Source organism: Bubalus kerabau, chromosome 14, assembly GCF_029407905.1.
Source record: "Bubalus kerabau isolate K-KA32 ecotype Philippines breed swamp buffalo chromosome 14, PCC_UOA_SB_1v2, whole genome shotgun sequence".
NCBI lineage: Eukaryota > Metazoa > Chordata > Mammalia > Artiodactyla > Bovidae > Bubalus > Bubalus kerabau.
This window is the reverse complement of record NC_073637.1, coordinates 118110-135747: the sequence shown is the minus strand read 5'-3', so window position 1 is coordinate 135747 and position 17638 is coordinate 118110. Positions and strand designations below refer to the sequence as shown.

Here is a 17638-nt window from a genome sequence, read left to right as displayed (position 1 = left end):
TTGCAATGTCTGTCCATAGCAGATGCTGGAGAAGCTGTGGAGCAAAGGGAACTCTCCTCCACGCTGAGTAGGAATGGGAGTTGGTACAGCCGGGATGGAAAAGAGTATGGAGGTTCGCGAAGGAACTAAAAGTAGAAGTAGCCTATGGTTCAGCAGTCCCACTCCCAGGCATAGATCCACCCCCAGTCCAAGCCAACAAGCCAGATGCCCCGTTTGGGCACATCGATCTGTGCGCGCGCTCGCATGCGCATGCGCGATCGCCTGCGAGGCTGGGGGTGGGGCGGGGGCTGGGGCTCTGGCTGGAGTCGGTGCAAGCCCCGGGATTGCCTGAGGCAAGCCAAAGGAGCCCCAGAGGGAGACGGGACGGCCGGTCGTCTGGTTTCCTGAAAGCCGAATGCGAATGCGGAGGGGCTCGCGGGCCGCGGGGAGGCAACCCAGGTCTGCAGCGGGAGTCGGGGCCCCGGCCACCCACTCACTCCCCCCGCCCCGGGAGGGGCTGGGGCTGCGGGGGGGGCGGGGGGGCGAGGGGGGTGTGGGTCCAAGAATTGGGACGCGGGGCGGGGGCTAAAGGACCTCTTCTGGTAGGCAAAAAAGCCTCCAGCACCCGGAATTCCCAGGTGGTCTCCCATCCAAGATACTAAACAGGCCCGACCCTGCTTAGCTTCCGAGATCAGACGAGATCGGGCGCCTTCAGGCCGGTAGGGCCGGAGACGGACGCGGCCGCCGCGGGGCGCCCTAAGAGCCTTGCGCTTCGCCTCCCTTTCGCTCTGACCTGCAGGTCGGGCCAACGGGCCGGCCCTCTCCTCGGGGGGCCGTGCTGTACTTGAGCCGCACGACCCGCGACCGCACTCCAGCCTGCTGACGCCGGCCCGGCCCCCGAACACCGCCAACACCAGACCAGCAACCGCCTGGCCGGGCCCGGGGGCCCGATGGGCTTCCAGGACCCCCCAGTGACCGGGAGGGCGTGCGTGCGTGCGCGCGGGGCCTGGGGGGTGGGCTGAGGGGTGCGGAGGTCTCGGCGCCCTCCCACCCCCGGCCACTCCAGACCCGGCCGCGCTGGCTGAGCGGGGCCTCCCCCCCCCCATCCCGTTCGCTGTCCAGGGCCGCGCGACCCCGGAGGTGTCGGTCTTCGGGGCCCGCCGCCTCCCGATCCCCGCGGCCCGGGGGCCTCTGAACCTCCTGCGGGCCTAGGCGCAGCGAATCTTGAGCGCCCAACTTGCCCGGCACCTGCCCGCTGCCCAAACCCACCGGGAGCCACGGAGGCGCGGTCGACCGGAGCGCCTCAGCCCCGCCCCTTTGCCCTACCGAGGCGCCCCCCTTGTCCCCACGCCGCCCGCCAAGCACCCGACCTTCCTGAGAGAGCAGACGAACCACAGGCAGGCACACAGACAGACACACACACACACACACACACACGAGTGTGGTCTTTGGAAATACTTCTGTTCGTAGTTGCTGGGTTGAGCCCAACTCTTATAGGACCCATGGAGTGCGGCCCATCAGGCTCCTCTGTCCGTGGCATTTCCCAGGCGAGAATACTGGAGTGGGTTGCCATTACCTTCTCCAGGGGATCTTCCCGACCCAGGGATCAAACCCGAGTCTCCTGCGGGCGGATGCCTTGCCATCTGAACCAGCACATTGCGAATTCCCTAGGCAAAATACAAAGAAAAGGGCTCGTGTGCTACTAAGTGGAAAGATGATTGAAGAAACAGAAGGTGTCCTTTGTTGGTATCTTTGAATCTTTCTTTAGTTTTCGTTGATTTTTACTCTTAAGGCTACTTGAACAAGGCAAGAGAGAAACCCCAGAACTGAAAAGCAATTGACTTTTTTGAAAGAAACCTGTGCAGGTTAAGCACTCTTCGTTTTTGAGAGATGGTGAAACGCAAAATCTTGATTCAACACATATGACTTTGGTGAACTTTATTTCAAATCTCCATGATGAACCCCTAAGGCGTCCAGGAAGAAAGGAGTAGAGCGGGAGACAAAAAGAGCAACCTTTCCCCTTGGCGCCATCCCAACCAGCTGCTTAGTTCCTTCATCTCATGGACTACCATCTGGGCTTATCTGGTTTGTCTGATTCTTGTTTCGGGGCCCGTTTCTAGTCACAAGGCTGTCAAGAGTGGGGGGTGGGGTGGGGGGTGGGGGAAGCCCTTCTTTCCATTCCACATGAGACCCAGTGGACAATCCAGGCCCTGGCCACTGCATAGAGCGTGCAGCAACAATATCAACGGTGATGCTGGTTAACAACGCATATTCCTGGAATCCACTCCGTTGGCTACTGAGTGTGTGCGGTGGTGGTCTGGAACCTATACCTGGAAGCTTTCTTGATGATTGTAAATGACACCAAAGTCCGAGGACGATGGAAGATCTTCACGTTTCTGCAAGAGCCACACACCTCCAGAAGGAACCGCAAGACTTGCCTGACATGGTCAAGGTCTAAGTATTGGACTACACGTCGGAAGGTCTCCACCTTTGCTATGGAAGTCAAACGATCTTTCTTGGAAATGAAAATGGATCACACTGAACGTTCACATTCTTCTAGAGCATTTGAAAAGCCCTAAACTGTAGAAATCTGCTGTACGAGTTCCTTGAAAGCAAGAACCCATACTGATGGATATGTCTTAGTGCCTTAGATTGTGCCTTGAATATAGCGTACACATGAACCCAGGAAAGGAAAGAATGGAATCGCCAAATATACAAAGAGATCAAAAGTGCCGAGCCAAGTGACACCTTGAGGCTTCCAAGAACTTTTCTGTCTTTCACACGCTAAGTAAATCCTGAGCACCTACGATGAGCTGGGAGGCATGTAATAAGTTTCTGGAACTAGAAGGCGGAGAGAAGCAGACACAGAGTTCCTGCTTTCACTGAGACGAATCTAATGATACATCACAGGCAGATCCTTGGAGAACTTGTCGAGGGGCCTCTACCCTCACCAAAACCTGGGTGTCAGGGAAGGCTTTTCAGAGTAACCATTGCGTTGAGGTCCATAGGTGGAACCTACGTAAACCAGGGTTGAGATGCAGGAAGAATTTCAGGCAGGGAAAACAGCATCCTGGAAGTCTACGTGACCAGGGAAACTTAGGACGTTCAAGAAATGAAAATGCCCTATGGGATGGAAGCCAAAGAGTGCAGAGGGCATTCCAGGGAAAAGACATCCGAGAAGAACGTGAGGAGCAGGCATGAAGGGAATTGGTCGTATCTTCAATATGATGGGAAAATACAAGAGCCGTTGGAGCAGGATGGTGACAGAATTGCATCTGCATTTCCAAACGGTCATCTTGCTCCACGTCACTAATGATTGGAGAGACTCAACTCCAAACGCCAAGGAGGGACCACTTCGCCCGAGTCCGACTGGGCCTCATTGCAATGTCTGTCCATAGCAGATGCTGGAGAAGCTGTGGAGCAAAGGGAACTCTCCTCCACGCTGAGTAGGAATGGGAGTTGGTACAGCCGGGATGGAAAAGAGTATGGAGGTTCGCGAAGGAACTAAAAGTAGAAGTAGCCTATGGTTCAGCAGTCCCACTCCCAGGCATAGATCCACCCCCAGTCCAAGCCAACAAGCCAGATGCCCCGTTTGGGCACATCGATCTGTGCGCGCGCTCGCATGCGCATGCGCGATCGCCTGCGAGGCTGGGGGTGGGGCGGGGGCTGGGGCTCTGGCTGGAGTCGGTGCAAGCCCCGGGATTGCCTGAGGCAAGCCAAAGGAGCCCCAGAGGGAGACGGGACGGCCGGTCGTCTGGTTTCCTGAAAGCCGAATGCGAATGCGGAGGGGCTCGCGGGCCGCGGGGAGGCAACCCAGGTCTGCAGCGGGAGTCGGGGCCCCGGCCACCCACTCACTCCCCCCGCCCCGGGAGGGGCTGGGGCTGCGGGGGGGGCGGGGGGGCGAGGGGGGTGTGGGTCCAAGAATTGGGACGCGGGGCGGGGGCTAAAGGACCTCTTCTGGTAGGCAAAAAAGCCTCCAGCACCCGGAATTCCCAGGTGGTCTCCCATCCAAGATACTAAACAGGCCCGACCCTGCTTAGCTTCCGAGATCAGACGAGATCGGGCGCCTTCAGGCCGGTAGGGCCGGAGACGGCCGCGGCCGCCGCGGGGCGCCCTAAGAGCCTTGCGCTTCGCCTCCCTTTCGCTCTGACCTGCAGGTCGGGCCAACGGGCCGGCCCTCTCCTCGGGGGGCCGTGCTGTACTTGAGCCGCACGACCCGCGACCGCACTCCAGCCTGCTGACGCCGGCCCGGCCCCCGAACACCGCCAACACCAGACCAGCAACCGCCTGGCCGGGCCCGGGGGCCCGATGGGCTTCCAGGACCCCCCAGTGACCGGGAGGGCGTGCGTGCGTGCGCGCGGGGCCTGGGGGGTGGGCTGAGGGGTGCGGAGGTCTCGGCGCCCTCCCACCCCCGGCCACTCCAGACCCGGCCGCGCTGGCTGAGCGGGGCCTCCCCCCCCCCATCCCGTTCGCTGTCCAGGGCCGCGCGACCCCGGAGGTGTCGGTCTTCGGGGCCCGCCGCCTCCCGATCCCCGCGGCCCGGGGGCCTCTGAACCTCCTGCGGGCCTAGGCGCAGCGAATCTTGAGCGCCCAACTTGCCCGGCACCTGCCCGCTGCCCAAACCCACCGGGAGCCACGGAGGCGCGGTCGACCGGAGCGCCTCAGCCCCGCCCCTTTGCCCTACCGAGGCGCCCCCCTTGTCCCCACGCCTCCTGCCAAGCACCCGACCTTCCTGAGAGAGCAGACGAACCACAGGCAGGCACACAGACAGACACACACACACACACACACGAGTGTGGTCTTTGGAAATACTTCTGTTCGTAGTTGCTGGGTTGAGCCCAACTCTTATAGGACCCATGGAGTGCGGCCCATCAGGCTCCTCTGTCCGTGGCATTTCCCAGGCGAGAATACTGGAGTGGGTTGCCATTGCCTTCTCCAGGGGATCTTCCCGACCCAGGGATCAAACCCGAGTCTCCTGCGGGCGGATGCCTTGCCATCTGAACCAGCACATTGCGAATTCCCTAGGCAAAATACAAAGAAAAGAGCTCGTGTGCTACTAAGTGGAAAGATGATTGAAGAAACAGAAGGTGTCCTTTGTTGGTATTTTTGAATCTTTCTTTAGTTTTCGTTGATTTTTACTCTTAAGGCTACTTGAACAAGGCAAGAGAGAAACCCCAGAACTGAAAAGCAATTGACTTTTTTGAAAGAAACCTGTGCAGGTTAAGCACTCTTCGTTTTTGAGAGATGGTGAAACGCAAAATCTTGATTCAACACATATGACTTTGGTGAACTTTATTTCAAATCTCCATGATGAACCCCTAAGGCGTCCAGGAAGAAAGGAGTAGAGCGGGAGACAAAAAGAGCAACCTTTCCCCTTGGCGCCATCCCAACCAGCTGCTTAGTTCCTTCATCTCATGGACTACCATCTGGGCTTATCTGGTTTGTCTGATTCTTGTTTTGGGGCCCGTTTCTAGTCACAAGGCTGTCAAGAGTGGGGTGGATGTTTGGGAGGGGGGGGAAGCCCTTCTTTCCATTCCACATGAGACCCAGTGGACAATCCAGGCCCTTGCTACTGCATTGAGTGTGCAGCAGAAATATCAACGGTGATGCTGGTTAACAACGCATATTCCTGGAATCTACTCCTTTGGCTACTGACTGTGTGTGGTGGTGGTCTGGAACCTATATCTGGAAGCTTTCTTTATGATTGCAAATGACACCAAAGTCTGAGGACGATGGAAGATCTTCACATTTCTGCAAGAGCCACACACCTCCAGAAGGAACCACAAGACTTGCTTGAAATGGTCAAGGTATAAGTATTGGACTAAAGGTTGCAAGGTCTCCACCTTTTCTATGGAAATCAAAATATCTTTCTTTGAAGTGAAAATGGATCATACTCAACGTTCACGTTCTTGTAGAGCATTTGAAAAGCCCTAAATTGTAGAAATCTGCTGTACGAGTTCCTTGAAAGCAAGAACCTAAATTGTAGAAATCTGCTGTACGAGTTCCTTGAAAGCAAGAACCTATATTTATGGATATGTCTTAGTGCCTTAGATTGTGCCTTGATTATAGTGTACACGTCAACCCAGGAAATAAAGAATTGAATCGCCAAATATACAAAGAGATCAAAAGTGCCGAGCCAAGTGACACCTTGACGCTTCCAAGAACTTTTCTGTGTTTCACACACTAAGTAAATCCTGAGCACCTACGATGAGCTGGGAGGCATGTAATAAGTTTCTGGAACTAGAAGGCGGAGAGAAGCAGACACAGAGTTCCTGCTTTCACTGAGACGAATCTAATGATACATCACAGGCAGATCCTTTGAGAACTTATCGAGGGGCCTCTTGTCTCACCAAAACCTGGGTGTCAGGGAAGGCTTTTCAGAGTAACAATTGAGTTGAGGTCCATAGGTTGAACCTACGTAAACCAGGGTTAAGATGCAGGAAGAATTTCAGGCAGGGAAAATAGCATCTTGGAAGGCTATGCGACCAGGGAAACTTAGAACATTCAAGAAATGAAAAATGCCCTATGGGATGGAAGCCAAAGAGTGCAGAGGGCATTCCAGTTAAAAGACATCAGAGACTAACGTGGGGAACAAGCATGAAGGGATGTGATCATATATTCAATATGATGGAAAAATACAAGAGCAGTTGGGGCAGGGAGATGATAGAATTTCTCTGCATTTCCAAAATGTCATCTTGTTCCATAACACTAATATTTGGAGCGACTCAACTCCAAGTTACAAGGAGGGACCACTTCCACGAGTTCGAATAGTCCTCATTGCAAAGTCTGTCAATAACGAATGCTAGAGGAGATGTGACCAAAGGGAACTCTACTCCACATGCAGATTGTGTGGGTGAATTCTCTAAGAAATTAAGGGAAGGAGTGCTACATCTTGTTTGTTGTATTGTGTTTTGGGGGAACTATTTTGGAATTAGAGGAGCCCATTCCTCAGTATATGATTTCCAAACTAGGCAAGTATAATTACAGTCTGATAAGATGTAACTCAAATAACTTCTGAATGTTAATTGATTTTGAAAGAGGAAATAATCTTGCAAGAGAAATATAGACAAACAGGAAAAGCATAGTTGTCAATATATTAACCTAGAGATGGTACAAATATTGTTTAAGAAATATGAAAGTTTCATGGAGTATTTCGCATGAAGGAATTATTTCCTCTTAAAAGTCAAAAGGGCTTCCCTGGTGGCTCAGAGGTTAAAGCATCTGCCTGCAATGCAGAAGACCTGGGTTTGATCCCTGAGTCAGAAAGATCCCCTGGAGAAGGAAATGGCAACCCACTCCAGTATTCTTGCCTGGAGAATCCCATGGATGGAGGAGCCTGGTGGGCTACAGTCCACTGGGTCGCGAAGAGTCAGATACTACTGAGCAACTTAACTACCTTAAAAGTCAAAAAGGATCATGAGTCCACTCATAAAAATGATTTGTTCTTCAGTTTTATCATGAATTACCTGACTAAAGGATGATTATGTATTGTATTATTCCTTCAAAATTATAGCACATTGTTCACTTTCCAGATTTTTATTTAATTGATATTTATTTAACATTGACTCTGTGCCAGCACTGCAAAGCCCACCCACACACCCTACACCAATTTTGTGACTTCATTAGAAACCACTTAATCAAGCAAATTCTACAGTTACCTCTATTTTACATCCTAAATTGGCACATTATATGTCGCCCTACTTAACACTATTAAGATTATCTCTTTTTTAAAAATTCTTGATAAACATAATTCCTGGCTTCCTCACAAAATAATTTAAATTATATAAAAACTGGAACTTTGTCTAATTTATCACTGTATTCTTAGCTCTTCGAGGAATATTAGTACTAGATATTCAAAAGACTCGTATTAAATGAAAATGATTTCAGTGGGTCTCAAAAGAACTTGTCTTTAAAAGGCATTGGTGCGGGGAGCTGCCCGTCAGAACGGGGTCCTTTGTCCGAAGGACACAGCTCTGGGAGCTGCCTCAGTCCTTGAGGGTTTGCTTGCAAACATAGCTCTCTGTCCCGCCACCCCAGAGATTAGGCGCTTATTTACTGCAGGCACCTGGAGTTCTGTGCAAACTTCTCACGCACAGAGAAATATTATCTGGTGTAAGAAATAATAACAGGGTGCCATTCCCATGCTCTCAAGATTTCTTGTGACTGTTTGTAAGATGTGTAGGTCAAACAAAGAAAATGTTAACTGTCTTGTCTTTCTCACGCTCTTCTGTATAAATGTGAGATGCTGAATAAAGTTGGTGTCAGACTGCGTCCCTTCGTGGAGACGTGTCTGAACCTCTCGACCCCATCTTTGTTGGAGATTTCTCTTGCTTTCGTTTCTTTTCTCAGCCCCGCCGTGCACGTTCTCGGGACCTGATCGACTTTGCCGTCTAGCACCGGCACATTGGTGCCATTTAAAGTAGATATTAGGTTTCCATTTTCTCATCAATGATTCGTTTCATTGGTTTTGTCATTTCAGATAACTTTCTTGAACATCAGATCATGGAAGATAGAAATAATGTTACTGAATTTATCCTCTTAGAACTCTCTATGGACAAGAAAGTCCAGATCCTCTGCTTTTTATTTTTCTTATTCTGTTACCTGGCTATTTGGTTGGGGAATTTGATCATTGTGATTTCTATTACATGCAGTCAGCTAATCACCCAGCCCATGTACTTCTTCCTTAATTGCCTTGCACTCTCAGATCTCTTCTACACCTCCACTGTGACACCCAAACTCATGACTGACTTACTGATGGAGAAAAAGGCCATTTCCTATAAAAACTGCATGACACAGCTTTTCACCACCCACTTCTTTGGGGAGGGGGGAATGAGGTCTTCACCCTCACAGGGATGGCCTGTGACTGCTATGTGGTCATCAGCAAACCTCTCCACGACGCCATCACCACGAACAGGCAAAAACGTCACTCAGTTCTCATAGCGTCGTGTGCAGGGGGACGTCTTCATTCTCTTGGTCTCTTTCTTCTTGCGATTGTTTTACCTTTCTGTGGCCCCAGTGAAATAGACCACTATTTCTGTGATGCATATCTTTTGTTGAAACTAGCCTGCACTGATACACACAAAATTGGCTTTTTTGTCATTGCCAATTCTGGCTTGATGGGACTGGTGCTCTTTGTGGTTTTGATGGCCTCCTACATTTTGATTCTGTATAATGTGTGCACATATTCTGCAGAAAGCCGCCATAAAGCACTTTCCACCTGTAGTTCCCACATCACAGTCCGTGATCCTCTTTTTCACACCTGTCATCTTTGTTTACATTAGACCTGCCACAACATTACCAGAGGATAAAGTGTTTACGCTCTTCTACACAATTATTGTCCCCATGCTCAACCCGCTTATCTACACACTTAGAAACATGGAGATGAAAAATTCCATAAGAAGAGTTTGGTGCAATAAAAGGTTCTGGGAAGGGAGCTTAATGATCTGAAGGTCATTCATCTCTGACGCCAGTGACTGTCTTCTCATCACTCCCTCTGTTGCTGAGTCTCTCCTGCTAATGGGAACATCAGGCAGAATGTGTAAAAGCCAAGCCTCCAACAACAGCTTGCCTTCAGTGGTTCCTTCTTTATTTTCCTCTCAATGCGTTTTCCTTGATTTCACTTTTCACTAATAATCCCCTTTGTTTAAAAAAAAAAGAAAAGGAAACTTTTTACAGAGTAAAAACACACTGAAAAATCTGGAGGGAGAGTGATCCTGCCTGTATTGAAGGCTAAACCTGGGGGAGACTTCGCTCTCAAAATACTTGGCCTCAAGGTATAAAAGGTAATAATATGTTACAAGGTAAAAGACAGTTAAAGAATCCACCTGCTAATGCAGGAGACACATGTTCAATCCTTGGGCCAGGAAGATCCTCTGGAGAAGGAAATGGCTACCCACTCCAGTGTTTTTGCCTGGGAAATCCCATGGAGAGAGGAATCTGGTGGGCTACAGCCCATGGGGATGCAAAACAGCTGGACATGATTCAGCGACTAAACAAAAACAAAAAGGCAGTTATAGGAAAATAAGAACAATCACATACTGCAAACTCCTTTCAGAACTATATACCTAGCCTCGTATCCTACAACTCTAGATTTCTTTTAATCAAGTACCTAGAGATTTTTTTGTGTGTATTTGTGAACTGCTATTATTTTACTTAAGTGAAAAGAATATATAGATCTAAATACAACATAGTGTAAAGTCCAGCCTTATAGTCGACATGGCAAGTCTTACAGTCTGAAAAGCAAGTCACTGTGTGATCTGTTTGTGAAGTAACATTGTAAGTATTGGGGGAAATATATGTGTGTATATATATATATATATATATATATATATATATATATACACAAACTCATGCTATTTGAACTGGGTTTGACATTAAGTATACATGATCAAGGAATAAATAAACTACAACTGACTTTGCTACAAAACAGAAGAAAATATAAATCCTTTAGTTCCTCAAAACAGATGATTTATCTCAAAGTAAAAGACTTTCACTTACTATCTAAATTCAAGTGTAGAATAATCCTAAAATAATATTTGACAAAATATAGATCAGACTCAGTGATGGGAATATATATATATATATATATATATATATATATATATATATATTCTGCTGCTGTGCTTAGGTGTTTCTGACTCTGTGGCCACATGGACTGTAGCCCACCAGGCTTCTCTGTCCATGGGGATTCTCCAGGCACAAATATCGGAGTGGGTTGCCATGTTCTCCTCCAGGGGATCTTCCCAAGCCAGGGACTGAACCCAGGTCTCCCACATTGCAGGCAGACTCGTTACCAACTGAGCCATCAGGGAAGCCCAAGTATACTGGAGTGGGTAGCCTATCTCTTCCCCAGGGGATTTTCCCGACCCAGGAATCAACCAGGGGTCTCCTGCATTGCAGGTGGATTCTTTACCAGTTGAGCTACCAGGGAAGTCTAATGTGTATACATCCATACCTATAGGATTTTCATGATTTTCTAGGGCAAAGTATACATTTTGTTTGAAATACATTTTTAAGATTGCTGCATTTTCTTATGAAAATGTGCATAGTTTTGGATATAAAATGTAACTATTAATAGTATAGATTTGTATTCTATATAATGAGTTAAACTATATTTAATACTATAGATTTATTTTAGGTAATAGGATATTTTCTAATGTTTCTCTCTCAAATAATGTAATATTTTTTAGAATTAATAGGACAGATGATGGATTTTAAAGAATCATATTATTACTATGTCATAAAAATGTTGTTAACTGTTCTCCACACAAAGATAGGCCATATTAATATTTGGCTATATTATGTGTGTGTCTCCTTCAGAATTTTCCACAGTTTATTGTGACCCACACAGTCAAAGGCTATGGCATAGTCAATAAAGCAGAAATAGACGTTTTTCTGGAACTCTCTTGCTTTTTCGATGATCCAGCAGGTGTTGGCAATTTGATCTCTGGTTCCTCTGCCTTTTCTAAAACCAGCTTGAACATCTGGAAGTTCATGGCGCACGTATTGCTGAAGCCTGGCTTGGAGAATTTTGAGCATTACTTTACGAGCAACAAAGATCTGTCTAGTCAAAGCTATAGTTTTTCCAGCAGTCATGTATGGATGTGAGAGTTGGACTATAAAGAAAGCTGAGGGCCGAAGGATTGATGCTTTTGAACTGTGGTGTTGGAGAAGACTCTTGAGAGTCCCTTGGACTGCAAGGAGATCCAACCAGTCCATCCTAAAGGAGATCAGTCCTGGGTGTTCATTGGAAGGACTGATGTTGAAGCTAAAACTCCAACACTTTGGCCACCTGATGAGAAGAGCTGACGCATTTGAAAAGACCCTGATGCTTGGAAAGGTTGAGGGGAGGAGGAGAAGGGGACAACAGAGGATGAGATGGCTGGATGGCATCACTGACTCAATGGACATGGGTTTGGGTGGACTCCGGGAGTTGGTGATGGACGGGGAGGCCTGGTGTGCTGCAGTACATGGGGTCTCAAAGAGTCAGACACGACTGAGGGCCTGAACTGAACTGAATATGTATGTGTCTTATTTTTGTACTTGCAAGATACTTTGCAAATATTATTTTGCATATTTTGCTGAATATTTAAATGTCAAAAAAGAATGGTGTTTCAGAATTGTAAATAATAATCTTAAGGAGGCAGAAGTTATCAAAGTAACTGAATGAATATGTTGTAAATAATGTAAATCAACCAAATCTTACTTAATTTCCCAATTGAATTATCTCCTCAAGTGGATCAGTTGTTTGGAGTTACATTTTCATAAAGATCATCCATTCGTCTTCCCAGATAGTTGCGAATATCTGGTAATAACTGATATTTTTCAATATCCCCATCCCCCCATGTTTGCTTATAGTGTTTAACAGCCTTCCATAGAGACCTCAGCTCTGCCTTCATGTGTAAATTAAGCAGAAACCATAATCCATGACCTTCAGCCATGAACTACGGAGTTTAATACCAGATATTTTGGGTGAGGAATTTTTAAAAAAGATGCTTACAATATATGCCATTCTTATCTCTCCTGTTAATAAATACAAGTACTAGGAAATAAAGAGGCCAGAATATATTGCTTCATTTCACAGAGACATCATTCATACAAATCTCTCTCTCTCGGAATGAGGCTTAAAATAAGACATTATTCTGCCTGCCTCATTCAGTCTGGATTCATGAGCAGTTCAGGTTGTGGGGTGGTGGTTGCTTTTCGCTAGTAAATCACACTGTATGAGAAAACTCATATATTGAGTTTAATTCCTATTATGTGGGGATTTCTTATGTTATGTCAGTTCAGTTCAGTTCAGTCGCTCAGTCGTGTCCGACTCTTCGTGACCCCATGAATCGCAGCACGCCAGGCCTCCCTCTCCATCACCAACTCCTGGACTTCACTCAGACTCACGCCCATCGAGTCAGTGATGCCATCCAGCCATCTCATCCTCTGTCGTCCCCTTCTCCTCTTGCCCCCAATCCCTCCCAGCATCAGGGTCTTTTCCAAAGAGTCAACTCTTTGCATGAGGTGGCCAAAGTACTGGAGTTTCAGCTTCAGCATCATTCCTTCCAAAGAAATCCCAGGGCTGATCTCCTTCAGAATGGACTGGTTGCATCTCCTTGCAGTCCAAGGGACTCTCAGGAGTCTTCTCCAACACCACAGTTCAAAAGCATCAGTTCTTCGGTGCTCAGCCTTCTTCACAGTCCAACTCTCACATCCATATATGACCACTGGAAAAACCATAGCCTTGACTAGACGGACCTTTGTTGGCAAAGTAATGTCTCTGCTTTTGAATATGCTATCTAGGTTGTTCATAACTTTTCTTCCAAGGAGTAAGCGTCTTTTAATTTCATGGCCGCAGTCACCATCTGCAGTGATTTTGGAGCCCCCCAAAATAAAGTCTGATACTGTTTCCACTATTTCCCCATCTAGTTCCCATGAAGCGATGGGACCAGATGCCGTGATCTTCGTTTTCTGCGTGTCGAGCTTTAAGCCAAGTTTTTCACTCTCCACTTTCACTTTCATCAAGAGGCTTTTGAGTTCCTCTTCACTTTCTGCCATAAGGGTGGTGTCATCTGCATATCTGAGGTTATTGATATTATCCCGGCAATCTTGATTCCAGCTTGTGTTTCTTCCAGTCCAGCGTTTCTCATGATGTATTCTGCATAGAAATTAAATAAGCAGGGTGACAATATACAGCCTTGACGAACTCCTTTTCTTATTTGGACCCAGTCTGTTTTCCCATGTCCAGTTCTAACTGTTGCTTCCTGACCTGCATACAGATTTCTCAAGAGGCAGGTCAGGTGTTCTGGTATTCCCATCTCTTTCAGAATTTTATACAGTTTATTGTGATCCATGCAGTCAAAGGCTTTGGCATCGTCAATAAAGCAGAAATAGATGTTTTTCTGGAACTCTCTTGCTTTTTCCATGATCCAGCAGATGTTGGCAATTTGATCTCTGGTTCCTCTGCCTTTTCTAAAACCAGCTTGAACATCTGGAAGTTCACGGTTCGTGTATCGCTGAAGCCTGGCTTGGAGAATTTTGAGCATTACTTTACTAGCATGTGAGATGAGTGCAATTGTGCGGTAGTCTGAGCATTCTTTGGCATTGCTTTCTTTGGGATTGGAATGAAAACTGACCTTTTCCAGTCCTGAGGCCACTGCTGCGTTTTCCAAATTTGCTGGCATATTGAGTGCAGCACTTTCACAGCATCATCTTTCAGGATTTGAAACAGCTCCTCTGGAATTCCATCACCTCCACTAGCTTTGTTCGTAGTGATGCTTTCTAAGGCCCACTTGACTTCACATTCCAGCATGTCTGGCTCTAGGTCAGTGATCACACCGTCGTGATTATCTGGGTCGTGAAGATCTTTTCTGCACAGTTCTTCTGTGTATTCTTGCCCCCTCTTCTTAATATCTGCTGCTTCTGTTAGGTCCATACCATTTCTGTCCTTTATCGAGCCCATCTTTGCATGAAATGTCCCCTTGGTATCTCTAATTTTCTTGAAGAGATCTCTAGTCTTTCCCATTCTGTTGTTTTCCTCTATTTCTTTGCATTGATCGCTGAGGAAGGCTTGCTTATGAGAGGGTAACAGGCAGGAAGGCCAGGGGTCTCCAAATGGAGGAAATAGCCTGCAAGTGTCAGAGATTTTTATCTCTCTTAAGCGGCAGGAAGAAACAAACTAATAATTTTTTTTCCTTCTCTATACAAATTTAAAGAGAGGTTTCTCTTAAAATACTGTGTTGCCATAATGACACCTGGTTTCACCTGAAGTTAGCTATTCTTGAGCCTAGAGATAACCAATGCCTTTTTCTTATGGAAATGTTTGTCTTAAGCTATGCTAATGTACTACGCCTTTACCCCAAACTCTGTCTCCAAGTCGGTTCCGCCTCTTGGCCCAAAACCTACTTGACAAACCAGTATGTTATACTCAGATATTGTTCCCCTAATCTATGTAAATGAAACTATTTGTATGGTGGTCTGTCCTTCTTTAAGATTCAAGTTAATTATTTTATGGCCCAAGATAAACCATTTGGTGCCATTCTAAATTTTAAGACATTCCTTTCTTTCATTAACAGACTGCTAGTGACTATATAACATCCAGCTGAAGACTAGCAGGGGGGTGCTCTTTCTGCCCCCTTCTGATGCCTATGTCAGAAGCTTTCTCTATCTCCTTTATACTTTAATAAAAAACTTTATTACACAAAAGCTCTGAGCAATCAAGCCTTGTCTCTGGCCCCGGATTGAATTCTTCTCCTCCGGGAGCCAAGAATCCTGGTGTATTCGCGTGATTCAACAACAACCTTTCATCTTGGGGGCTCGTCCGGGATCCTTCAGGACAAGGTAAGGATGCTTAGAGCTTTAGTTCTTTGTTCTCTTAGCGAACACGTTTTCTGCTGTGCTTTACTAACTCTACCGTGTGCTTGTGTGAATGAATGACAGGCCCTGCGTGAAGCAAGTAAGGGGCCCTGCTCTGCGGTTCCACAGTGATCTCATAGGGCTTATGGGAAAAACCTGTTGGGGTGTTATACCGACCTGCCAATGCCAAGAGGCACTCAATGTCTCCTTCGGGAACCGACCAGAAATGGGCAAAGCGTGTGGACCGAACTCTCCTTTCTCGGTCAAACTTTTCGGTCTCTTTGACCATTTCATAACTCTTTGAGAATTAGAAGTACTAACCTAATCTATCGGATCATAGACTTTCGAGAGACTTGTGATCTATATTGTTACTGTATACTGTGGCTTAGGTCCCAAACTTAGACTGGTAATTCAAGAAAGCGCCTAGCCTCGCTAGAAATCGAAAGTTCGGAAGCTAGATGGAGCTCTAGCCCCCAGAACATCTCTGAGGTTAAAGGTTACGCAGATTGGGACTGCGATGGGTAACGCCGGCTCTTAGTGGATCAGAGGAGGCTGTTATACTGGTGTGGTGATGCTTGAAAAGAACATCTCAGTTTTATGTTCGCGTCGGTCTTATTGTAGTCAGGAAATGCTCAGGGTCGTGCACAGGCACTCAGGTGACAAATGTTTCCCACAGCGGTCTTAGCTTGGGAGGCATTCCAGAAGGTTACTCTGATTCACCCCGGGTGACATCAGAGACAAGCAAGGTTAAGGGTGAAGAGCTGGACGTCAAATAGGGATGCTATCAAGTCTACCCCTGGTACATCCCCACCCCATCTCGGTGGTAGAACCGGGAGGGACGAGTACGGCGCCTGCGTCGGTAAGGGACAGACTAAGTCCGACCAGGAAGGAAAAGCTTTTGGTGTAACGTCTGTCTACACCCCCATCTAGAGCAGGGAGGGACGCCTCCGGTAGAAAAAATGGCGCTGGTCGCTTTTTTTCTCTCTTACAGATGGGAGCTAACAATTCCAGCCTCACTCCTTTGAACTGTATCCTGAAAAACTGGGATAGATTTGATCCCCAGGGCTTAAAGAAGACACACCTGGTCTTCCTATGTGATACTGCATGGCCACGGTATCCATTGGAGGACGGCGAACGGTGGCCGGTTGGAGGGTCTCTTAAGTATAATACTGTTCTACAATTAGACCGGTTCTGTAAGGAACAAGGGAAATGGGTAGAAGTAGCATATGTGTTGCCCTTTTACTCTCTGCGAAATATGCCAGACTTATGTCCTAAGGGTATAGATTTGGGCGTGAAACCTTCAGCTCCCTCCTGTCCTCTTACTTTGCCCCCGTGCTGGGGACTCCAAACTGGGATTCAAACTGCCCACATGGAGGTCCAAACATCTCCTGTCTCAGTACGACCTCAGACTACTCTGGTTTCAGTAGAAACTCAGACCATCGAAGTAAGAGATGAGATGGAGGACAGGAGACAAAGAGAAGAGGAAAAACAGGTTTCTCCAATCTATCCCTGGGATCATATGCGCAGAACAGCCAGAGAGACTGAGGAACAGCCACAAAAGCTGTTGCCTCTTTATAAAACACCCACCGGGAAAAATAATCAGTCTGTGAGAGTTAATAAGCCTTTCTCTTATCAAGAAATACAAAGAATCAAGGAAGATCTGGGAGACTATTTAGATGACCCAGAAAAATATATTAGAGCTTTCAAAGGTGTTACTCTGCTTTATGACCTCACCTGGAAGGATGTGATGTATATCTTGGGACAAACGCTGACTCCCGAGTCAAAGACTCGAGTTTTGGGAAAAGCGGTTGCTTATGGAGATGAATGGCTTGGTAATGAATCAGTAGAGAAGAGGGAGAACGAGATAGCGGCCCTCCCCACTGAGAATCAGGCGGTCCCAACTATAGAACCAGACTGGGACTACAACACAGCTAAAGGAAGATGGGATCAGAATCATTTTGTTAGATGTATTCCTGAAGGACTTAGACAGGCACGTTCTAAGCCTTTAAACTATGGCAAATTGGCAGATATAGAACAGGAGGAAAAAGAAGCTCCTGGTAAATTCCTAGATAGACTGAGAGAAGGCCTTCGCAGATTCACTGAGATTGATCCCGAAAGTGAAGAGAAAAAAGTGATCTTAAAAGATAGATTTCTCACTCAGTCGGCTCCAGATATCCGCCGTAAGCTATTAAAACAGGCGTATGGACCAAATCAGTCTTTAGATACTCTGTTACAACTGGCTCAGACAGTCTATTACGGTAGAGAATATGAGGAAAAGAAAAAAAGACAAAAAAAGACAAAGGAAAAGGCGGAAGCC

The 17638-nt window shown here is 47.1% G+C and overlaps 2 pseudogenes; both read right to left on the bottom strand.

Moving 5' to 3' along the window:
* Positions 1 to 592: 592 nt before the first annotated feature.
* Positions 593 to 712, bottom strand: LOC129627380 (uncharacterized; annotated as a pseudogene).
* A 3238-nt stretch (positions 713 to 3950) lies between these two features.
* Positions 3951 to 4070, bottom strand: LOC129627530 (uncharacterized; annotated as a pseudogene).
* Positions 4071 to 17638: the final 13568 nt, after the last annotated feature.